Raw genomic sequence first — 10,370 nt, 5'->3', positions numbered from 1 at the left:
CTCCCCGTCGGGGAATTGAACCCCGGTCTCCCGCGTGACAGGCGGGGATACTAACCACTATACTAACGAGGAACACCTGGTGAACTATCAATACTGATCATCCAACAATCCAATTTCCGCCACTGAACCAAATCTGTTGAATTCTGTTAATGACCGTGGTACATCCCAGATGAGAATTGGAACACAGTCAGTTCACTGAGAGGAGGTTTCCTGTAATCCGCCCAGTCTCACTCCGAGATATCTGAAGGAAACCCGCAGCCCCTCCAATCTCCGTTTGTGGTTAATTCCTGAATGGAGTGGACCACTCCTTCATTTTCAGATGATTATGTTTAGATCTGAAGTAAACAACGATTTTTCAACATTCGAGAGAATTGTTTGAGTCCTTAACCCGCAGCAATGTTTAATACCTCGTGTTTGACCACCTCAGTGCTGGACTTTTTCATTTATTTTTCGTACATGTTTCCCAGTATTGAGTCAGTTTTCTATGTGGACACCAGCTGCACGTGTGTGAAGTGGACCTGTTAACAGGAATTGAATTTGAATCTATCAGACAAAATCCAAGTTTTGTTCAGTTGACATCTCTCAGTTCAACTGAATATCCAAATTTCAATGAGTATTCGAAACCACTCCCTGCTGGTCTCTTGGTGAGGATTCGGTGCTTTCCCGCTGCGGACTGGGTTCAATTTCGGTCAAGACATTTTATTAAACAGCTAACCAGTTCGATGCTATCTGTCGGGGAAGGAGAATTCTGTTCACGCTGTGTATGGGCCCTGCACCTAAAAGCAAATGTGTCAAGCGACAGGTCACCGTCAGTGTCTCAGGCGAAACTACTAAGTTGAACAAAATGGAAACACCTAACTTCTTGTCCTCAGGTCAGAGCCAGGATGACGATGAAACGCGGAATCACCTGCATTACCAAAAGAAACATTCAATCAAATACACGTCAACTGCCTGGAAGGCAGCTCTGCTCACCATTATACCACATCACTGACAAAAGCTAGGGTGAAGTTAGGCATATGTCTCAAGCTTTTGACAAAGGAGCAACAAGACATAAGGTATTTTACAAGAACATTATCAAAAAGCGGAGAAGTAGGCCATTCGGCCCACTGAGTCTGCACCCACCCTCTGAAAGAACATGCTACCTGGGCTCACTCCACGCAACCACCCCGGACCTGCACATCTTTGGACTGTGGGAGGAATGCCCCGCAGACACGGTGAGAAAGTGCACACTGTACACAGGCACCTCAAGCCGGAATGAAACGCGGCCCCTCGTGCTGTGAGGCAGTGGTGCTAACCACTGCGCCACCGTGACGCTTCTATTGTGGGCAATGAAATAAAGTTGACGCTGAGCCACAGAAGGAGCTATTAGGTCAGCAGACAAAAACTTGGTCAAAGAGGTAGATTTTAAGGATCATCTTAAAGAGGACAGCGAGCGAGAAAAGTGGAGAGGTTTAGGAAAGGAGTCCAGAACGTTGGACCATAGATTAAAATCGGGAATGTACAGAATATCAAAAGAGCAGAAATCTGGAAGATTTGTTGGGCTGGAGAGGGTTTCAGAGAAAGGGAAGGACGATGTCATGGAAGGATTTGGACGTAAGGATGGGGATTTTAAAACATGCATTTTCGGGACAGGAGCCAGTGTCGATCAGCAAACACGGGGCTGATTGGTGAACTGGACTTGGTTCAGGTGAAGTTCCAGGCCGCAGGAGTCTGGATGAGCACAGCTATATTTAGGGTGGAAGATGGGAGGCCGGCCAGAGGAACACTGGAATGATCAGGTCCAGAATGACAATGAATCCAACAATCCAATTTCCGCCACTGAACCAAATCTGTTGAATTCTGTTAATGACCGTCGTACATCCCAGATGAGAATTGGAACACAGTCAGTTCACTGAGAGGAGGTTTCCTGTAATCCGCCCAGTCTCACTCCGAGATATCTGAAGGAAACCCGCAGCCCCTCCAATCTCCGTTTGTGGTTAATTCCTGAATGGAGTGGACCACTCCTTCATTTTCAGATGATTATGTTTAGATCTGAAGTAAACAACGATTTTTCAACATTCGAGAGAATTGTTTGAGTCCTTAACCCGCAGCAATGTTTAATACCTCGTGTTTGACCACCTCAGTGCTGGACTTTTTCATTTATTTTTCGTACATGTTTCCCAGTATTGAGTCAGTTTTCTATGTGGACACCAGCCGCACGTGTGTGAAGTGGACCTGTTAACAGGAATTGAATTTGAATCTATCAGACAAAATCCAAGTTTTGTTCAGTTGACATCTCTCAGTTCAACTGAATATCCAAATTTCAATGAGTATTCGAAACCACTCCCTGCTGGTCTCTTGGTGAGGATTCGGTGCTTTCCCGCTGCGGACTGGGTTCAATTTCGGTCAAGACATTTTATTAAACAGCTAACCAGTTCGATTCTATCTGTCGGGGAAGGAGAATTCTGTTCACGCTGTGTATGGGTCCTGCACCTAAAAGCAAATGTGTCAAGCGACAGGTCACCGTCAGTGTCTCAGGCGAAACTACTAAGTTGAACAAAATGGAAACACCTAACTTCTTGTCCTCAGGTCAGAGCCAGGGTGACGATGAAACGCGGAATCACCTGCATTACCAAAAGAAACATTCAATCAAATACACGTCAACTGCCTGGAAGGCAGCTCTGCTCACCATTATACCACATCACTGACAAAAGCTAGGGTGAAGTTAGGCATATGTCTCAAGCTTTTAACAAAGGAGCAACAAGACATAAGGTATTTTACAAGAACATTATCATAAAGCGCAGAAGTAGGCCATTCCGCCCACTGAGTCTGCACCCACCCTCTGAAAGAACATGCTACCTGGGCTCACTCCACGCAACCTCCCCGGACCTGCACATCTTTGGACTGTGGGAGGAATGCCCCGCAGACACGGTGAGAAAGTACACACTGTACACAGGCACCTCAAGCCGGAATGAAACGCGGCCCCTCGCGCTGTGAGGCAGTGGTGCTAACCACTGCGCCACCGTGACGCTTCTATTGTGGGCAATGAAATAAAGTTGACGCTGAGCCACAGAAGGAGCTATTAGGTCAGCTGCCAAAAGCTTGGCCAAAGAGGTAGATTTTAAGGATCATCTTAAAGAGGAGAGCGAGCGAGATAAGTGGGAGGCTTAGGAAAGGAGTCCAGAACGTTAGACTACAGATTAAAATCGGGTTATACAGAATGTCAAAAGAGCAGAAATCTGGAAGATTTGTTGGGCTGGAGAAGGTTTCAGAGAAAGGGAAGGACGACGTCATGGAAGGATTTGGACGTAAGGATGGGGATTTTAAAACATGCATTTTCGGGACAGGAGCCAGTGTAGATCAGCAAACACGGGGCTGATTGGTGAACTGGACTTGGTTCAGGTGAAGTTCCAGGCCGCAGGAGTCTGGATGAGCACAGTTATATTTAGGGTGGAAGATGGGAGGCCGGCCAGAGGAATACTGGAATGGTCAAGTCCAGAATGAACAAAGGCGTGGATGAGGCTTTCAACTGCAGGTGAGCTGAGGCATGGTCGGAGTTGGACAATGTTTAGAATGTGGAAATACTATGTATTCAACTGATAACATTCTGTCAGTCTGTCTAATATCACAGTAAGAAGTCTTACAACACCAGGTTAAAGTCCAACAGGTTTCTTTCAAACATTAGCTTTCTGAGCACTGCTCCTTCCTCAGGTGAATGAAGAGGTGTGTTCCAGAAACACATATATAGACAAAGTCAAAGATGCAAGACGATACTTTGAATGCGAGCATTTGCAGGTAATTAAGTCTGGTGTTAAGAAGTTGTATGACTTCTTTCTGTGCTCACCCCAGTCCAACGCCGGAACCTCCACATCATGTCTAATATCATACAGTTTAGTCAGGGATATTGAGGCGTAATGGATACAGTGTCAGTCATTGCTGAATATTAGGATTATTCCTGTACCTGTAACTCTGGAATATTATATCAATGCGGAACATTCCACAATTCATTGTGATCAGAAGCGGTACATAATGTTTCAATAACTCCATGAATATAATCATGCTGCACAGTCTTGCTTTTGCGATCCCTCAGCAGAGAATCCTGAAAAACCGAGTTCAAATTGGAAAGCCTGTTAATAAAAGGAAACCTCTCCCCGTCGGGGAATTGAACCCCGGTCTCCCGCGTGACAGGCGGGGATACTAACCACTATATTAACGAGGAACACCTGGTGAACTATCAATACTGATCATCCAACAATCCAATTTCGGCCACTGAACCAAATCTGTTGAATTCTGTTAATGACCGTCGTACATCCCAGATGAGAATTGGAACACAGTCAGTTCACTGAGAGGAGGTTTCCTGTAATCCGCCCAGTCTCACTCCGAGATATCTGAAGGAAACCCGCAGCCCCTCCAATCTCCGTTTGCGGTTAATTCCTGAATGGAGTGGACCACTCCTTCATTTTCAGATGATTATGTTTAGATCTGAAGTAAACAACGATTTTTCAACATTCGAGAGAATTGTTTGAGTCCTTAACCCGCAGCAATGTTTAATACCTCGTGTTTGACCACCTCAGTGCTGGACTTTTTCATTTATTTTTCGTACATGTTTCCCAGTATTGAGTCAGTTTTCTATGTGGACACCAGCTGCACGTGTGTGAAGTGGACCTGTTAACAGGAATTGAATTTGAATCTATCAGACAAAATCCAAGTTTTGTTCAGTTGACATCTCTCAGTTCAACTGAATATCCAAATTTCAATGAGTATTCGAAACCACTCCCTGCTGGTCTCTTGGTGAGGATTCGGTGCTTTCCCGCTGCGGACTGGGTTCAATCTCGGTCAAGACATTTTATTAAACAGCTAACCAGTTCGATGCTATCTGTCGGGGAAGGAGAATTCTGTTCACGCTGTGTATGGGCCCTGCACCTAAAAGCAAATGTGTCAAGCGACAGGTCACCGTCAGTGTCTCAGGCGAAACTACTAAGTTGAACAAAATGGAAACACCTAACTTCTTGTCCTCAGGTCAGAGCCAGGGTGACGATGAAACGCGGAATCACCTGCATTACCAAAAGAAACATTCAATCAAATACACGTCAACTGCCTGGAAGGCAGCTCTGCTCACCATTATACCACATCACTGACAAAAGCTAGGGTGAAGTTAGGCATCTGTCTCAAGCTTTTGACAAAGGAGCAACAAGACATAAGGTATTTTACAAGAACATTATCAAAAAGCGCAGAAGTAGGCCATTCGGCCCACTGAGTCTGCACCCACACTCTGAAAGAACATGCTACCTGGGCTCACTCCACGCAACCACCCCGGACCTGCACATCTTTGGACTGTGGGAGGAATGCCCCGCAGACACGGTGAGAAAGTGCACACTGTACACAGGCACCTCAAGCCGGAATGAAACGCGGCCCCTCGTGCTGTGAGGCAGTGGTGCTAACCACTGCGCCACCGTGACGCTTCTATTGTGGGCAATGAAATAAAGTTGACGCTGAGCCACAGAAGGAGCTATTAGGTCAGCAGACAAAAACTTGGTCAAAGAGGTAGATTTTAAGGATCATCTTAAAGAGTACAGCGAGCGAGATAAGTGGAGAGGTTTAGGAAAGGAGTCCAGAACGTTGGACCATAGATTAAAATATGGAATGTACAGAATATCAAAAGAGCAGAAATCTGGAAGATTTGTTGGGATGGAGAGGGTTTCAGAGAAAGGGAAGGACGATGTCATGGAAGGATTTGAACGTAAGGATGGGGATTTTAAAACATGCATTTTCGGGACAGGAGCCAGTGTCGATCAGCAAACACGGGGCTGATTGGTGAACTGGACTTGGTTCAGGTGAAGTTCCAGGCCGCAGGAGTCTGGATGAGCACAGCTATATTTAGGGTGGAAGATGGGAGGCCGGCCAGAGGAAAATTGGAATGGTCAAGTCCAGAATGAACAAAGGCATGGATGAGTCTTTCAACTGCAGGTGAGCTGAGGCATGGTCGGAGTTGGACAATGTTTAGAATGTGGAAATACAATGTATTCAACTGATAACATTCTGTCAGTCCGTCTAATATCACAGTAAGAAGTCTTACAACACCAGGTTAAAGTCCAACAGGTTTGTTTCAAACACTAGCTTTCGGAGCGCTGCTCCTTCCTCAGGTGAATGAAGAGGTGTGTTCCAGAAACACATATATAGACAAAGTCAAAGATGCAAGACGATACTTTGAATGCGAGCATTTGCAGGTAATTAAGTCTGGTGTTAAGAAGTTGTAAGACTTCTTACTGTGCTCACCCCAGTCCAACGCCGGAACCTCCACATCATGTCTAATATCATACAGTTTAGTCAGGGATATTGGGGCGTAATGGATACAGTGTCAGTCATTGCTGAATATTAGGATTATTCCTGTACCTGTATCTCTGGAATATTATATCAATGCGGAACATTCCACAATTCATTGTGATCAGAAGCGGTACATAATGTTTCAATAACTCCATAAATATAATCATGCTGCACAGTCTTGCTTTTGCGATCCCTCAGCACTCAATCCTGAAAAACCGAGTTCAAATTGGAAAGCCTGTTAATTAAAGGAAACCACTCCCCGTCGGGGAATTGAACCCCGGTCTCCCGCGTGACAGGCGGGGATACTAACCACTATACTAACGAGGAACACCTGGTGAACTATCAATACTGATCATCCAACAATCCAATTTCCGCCACTGAACCAAATCTGTTGAATTCTGTTAATGACCGTGGTACATCCCAGATGAGAATTGGAACACAGTCAGTTCACTGAGAGGAGGTTTCCTGTAATCCGCCCAGTCTCACTCCGAGATATCTGAAGGAAACCCGCAGCCCCTCCAATCTCCGTTTGTGGTTAATTCCTGAATGGAGTGGACCACTCCTTCATTTTCAGATGATTATGTTTAGATCTGAAGTAAACAACGATTTTTCAACATTCGAGAGAATTGTTTGAGTCCTTAACCCGCAGCAATGTTTAATACCTCGTGTTTGACCACCTCAGTGCTGGACTTTTTCATTTATTTTTCGTACATGTTTCCCAGTATTGAGTCAGTTTTCTATGTGGACACCAGCTGCACGTGTGTGAAGTGGACCTGTTAACAGGAATTGAATTTGAATCTATCAGACAAAATCCAAGTTTTGTTCAGTTGACATCTCTCAGTTCAACTGAATATCCAAATTTCAATGAGTATTCGAAACCACTCCCTGCTGGTCTCTTGGTGAGGATTCGGTGCTTTCCCGCTGCGGACTGGGTTCAATTTCGGTCAAGACATTTTATTAAACAGCTAACCAGTTCGATGCTATCTGTCGGGGAAGGAGAATTCTGTTCACGCTGTGTATGGGCCCTGCACCTAAAAGCAAATGTGTCAAGCGACAGGTCACCGTCAGTGTCTCAGGCGAAACTACTAAGTTGAACAAAATGGAAACACCTAACTTCTTGTCCTCAGGTCAGAGCCAGGATGACGATGAAACGCGGAATCACCTGCATTACCAAAAGAAACATTCAATCAAATACACGTCAACTGCCTGGAAGGCAGCTCTGCTCACCATTATACCACATCACTGACAAAAGCTAGGGTGAAGTTAGGCATATGTCTCAAGCTTTTGACAAAGGAGCAACAAGACATAAGGTATTTTACAAGAACATTATCAAAAAGCGGAGAAGTAGGCCATTCGGCCCACTGAGTCTGCACCCACCCTCTGAAAGAACATGCTACCTGGGCTCACTCCACGCAACCACCCCGGACCTGCACATCTTTGGACTGTGGGAGGAATGCCCCGCAGACACGGTGAGAAAGTGCACACTGTACACAGGCACCTCAAGCCGGAATGAAACGCGGCCCCTCGTGCTGTGAGGCAGTGGTGCTAACCACTGCGCCACCGTGACGCTTCTATTGTGGGCAATGAAATAAAGTTGACGCTGAGCCACAGAAGGAGCTATTAGGTCAGCAGACAAAAACTTGGTCAAAGAGGTAGATTTTAAGGATCATCTTAAAGAGGACAGCGAGCGAGAAAAGTGGAGAGGTTTAGGAATGGAGTCCAGAACGTTGGACCATAGATTAAAATCGGGAATGTACAGAATATCAAAAGAGCAGAAATCTGGAAGATTTGTTGGGCTGGAGAGGGTTTCAGAGAAAGGGAAGGACGATGTCATGGAAGGATTTGGACGTAAGGATGGGGATTTTAAAACATGCATTTTCGGGACAGGAGCCAGTGTCGATCAGCAAACACGGGGCTGATTGGTGAACTGGACTTGGTTCAGGTGAAGTTCCAGGCCGCAGGAGTCTGGATGAGCACAGCTACATTTAGGGTGGAAGATGGGAGGCCGGCCAGAGGAACACTGGAATGATCAAGTCCAGAATGAACAAAGGCATGGATGAGTCTTTCAACTGCAGGTGAGCTGAGGCATGGCCGGAGTTGGACAATGTTTAGAATGTGGAAATACAATGTATTCAACTGATAACATTCTGTCAGTCCGTCTAATATCACAGTAAGAAGTCTCACAACACCAGGTTAAAGTCCAACAGGTTTGTTTCAAACACTCGCTTTCGGAGCGCTGCTCCTTCCTCAGGTGAAGGATAGGCAAGGGAATCTATGTGTGGAGCCAGAGGAAATGGGCGAGGTACTAAATGAATACTTTGCATCAGTATTCACCAAAGAGAAGGAATTGGTAGATGTTGAGTCTGGAGAAGGGGGTGTAGATAGCCTGGGTCACATTGTGATCCAAAAAGACGAGGTGTTGGGTGTCTTAAAAAATATTAAGGTAGATAAGTCCCCAGGGCCGGATGGGATCTACCCCAGAATACTGAAGGAGGCTGGAGAGGAAATTGCTGAGGCCTTGACAGAAATCTTTGGATCCTCGCTGTCTTCAGGGGATGTCCCGGAGGACTGGAGAATAGCCAATGTTGTTCCTCTGTTTAAGAAGGGTGGCAGGGATAATCCCGGGAACTACAGGCCGGTGAGCCTTACTTCAGTGGTAGGGAAATTACTGGAGAGAATTCTTCGAGACAGGATCTACTCCCATTTGGAAGCAAATGGACGTATTAGTGAGAGGCAGCACGGTTTTGTGAAGGGGAGGTCGTGTCTCACTAACTTGATAGAGTTTTTCGAGGAGGTCACTAAGATGATTGATGCAGGTAGGGCAGTAGATGTTGTCTATATGGACTTCAGTAAGGCCTTTGACAAGGTCCCTCATGGTAGACTAGTACAAAAGGTGAAGTCACACGGGATCAGGGGTGAACTGGCAAGGTGGATACAGAACTGGCTAGGCCATAGAAGGCAGAGGGTAGCAATGGAGGGATGCTTTTCTAATTGGAGGGCTGTGACCAGTGGTGTTCCACAGGGATCAGTGCTGGGACCTTTGCTCTTTGTAGTATATATAAATGATTTGGAGGAAAATGTAACTGGTCTGATTAGTAAGTTTGCAGACGACACAAAGGTTGGTGGAATTGCGGATAGCGATGAGGACTGTCTGAGGATACAGCAGGATTTAGATTGTCTGGAGACTTGGGCGGAGAGATGGCAGATGGAGTTTAACCTGGACAAATGTGAGGTAATGCATTTTGGAAGGGCTAATGCAGGTAGGGAATATACAGTGAATGGTAGAACCCTCAAGAGTATTGAAAGTCAAAGAGATCTAGGAGTACAGGTCCACAGATCACTGAAAGGGGCTACACAGGTGGAGAAGGTAGTCAAGAAGGCATACGGCATGCTTGCCTTCATTGGCCGGGGCATTGAGTATAAGAATTGGCAAGTCATGTTGCAGCTGTATAGAACCTTAGTTAGGCCACACTTGGAGTATAGTGTTCAATTCTGGTCGCCACACTACCAGAAGGATGTGGAGGCTTTAGAGAGGGTGCAGAAGAGATTTACCAGAATGTTGCCTGGTATGGAGGGCATAAGCTATGAGGAGCGATTGAATAAACTCGGTTTGTTCTCACTGGAACGAAGGAGGTTGAGGGGCGACCTGATAGAGGTATACAAAATTATGAGGGGCATAGACAGAGTGGATAGTCAGAGGCTTTTCCCCAGGGTAGAGGGGTCAATTACTAGGGGGCATAGGTTTAAGGTGAGAGGGGCAAAGTTTAGAGTAGATGTACGAGGCAAGTTTTTTACGCAGAGGGTAGTGGGTGCCTGGAACTCACTACCGGAGGAGGTAGTGGAGGCAGGGACGATAGGGACATTTAAGGGGCATCTTGACAAATATATGAATAGGATGGGAATAGAAGGATACGGACCCAGGAAGTGTAGAAGATTGTAGTTTAGTCGGGCAGTATGGTCGGCACGGGCTTGGAGGGCCGAAGGGCCTGTTCCTGTGCTGTACATTTCTTTGTTCTTTGTTCTTTGTTCTTTGAATGAAGAGGTGTGTTCCAGAAACACATATATAG

At 45.9% G+C, this 10,370-nt stretch overlaps 3 non-coding genes across 3 annotated transcripts; all 3 read right to left on the bottom strand.

The window, feature by feature from the left end:
- Positions 1-72, bottom strand: trnad-guc (transfer RNA aspartic acid (anticodon GUC)). Its single transcript has one exon. It is a non-coding gene; the product is annotated as a tRNA-Asp (tRNA).
- Positions 73-4,126: 4,054 nt separating this feature from the next.
- trnad-guc (transfer RNA aspartic acid (anticodon GUC)) lies at positions 4,127-4,198 on the bottom strand. Its single transcript has one exon. It is a non-coding gene; the product is annotated as a tRNA-Asp (tRNA).
- Positions 4,199-6,558: 2,360 nt separating this feature from the next.
- On the bottom strand, positions 6,559-6,630 carry trnad-guc (transfer RNA aspartic acid (anticodon GUC)). The gene has a single exon. It is a non-coding gene; the product is annotated as a tRNA-Asp (tRNA).
- Positions 6,631-10,370: the final 3,740 nt, after the last annotated feature.

The sequence above is a fragment of the Scyliorhinus torazame genome, chromosome 4 (genome assembly GCF_047496885.1).
Source record: "Scyliorhinus torazame isolate Kashiwa2021f chromosome 4, sScyTor2.1, whole genome shotgun sequence".
Classification (NCBI taxonomy): domain Eukaryota; kingdom Metazoa; phylum Chordata; class Chondrichthyes; order Carcharhiniformes; family Scyliorhinidae; genus Scyliorhinus; species Scyliorhinus torazame.
The sequence above is the reverse complement of the archived record's forward strand: the minus strand, read 5'-3'. Positions and strand labels throughout refer to the sequence as shown.